Genomic DNA, 529 nt, shown 5'->3' with positions numbered 1-529 from the left:
CGCATGTATAGTCCACAATAAGATTGCCCTGGCGAAGATAGCTTTGTTTACTTATTGATGACGTGCATTTTAAAACCGCGGAGCTTCATGATACTGAATTGCTTCTTAATTTAATTTTACACGTTTTACTTTCGTGTCGTATTATAATTTTTATGTTATGTGAGTTCTGCTTTCGAGCTTTCTATTTTTAGCCATTTTTTTAGTGATCCAAGGCCAAGTCGTTTTTTTCTCTTCTTTTAGTTGATAATTATGAAGTTTCGTAGTACATTTTTACTACTCTTACTCAGGGCAGTTTTGGTGTATTTTAGTATCTCTTTTTTAAGCATCATCCATTAGTATCATCCGTTTTTTGTTTTCATCTTTTAGCGTTTTTAAAGTATCTTTTTGGTTCGCATTTATATGCCATAAATGTTTGTATCTACACTTTCTTTTGCTTTTATTATTTTTATATGTTATTATAAAACGATGTTTTTCACTTTGCAGTAACCAATTACCTGTTCTTCTGTAAAGATTGTACTTTAAACAATTT

This window comes from Penaeus monodon, chromosome 22 (genome assembly GCF_015228065.2).
Source record: "Penaeus monodon isolate SGIC_2016 chromosome 22, NSTDA_Pmon_1, whole genome shotgun sequence".
NCBI classification, from domain to species: Eukaryota; Metazoa; Arthropoda; class Malacostraca; order Decapoda; family Penaeidae; genus Penaeus; species Penaeus monodon.
This window is presented reverse-complemented; position numbering follows the sequence as displayed.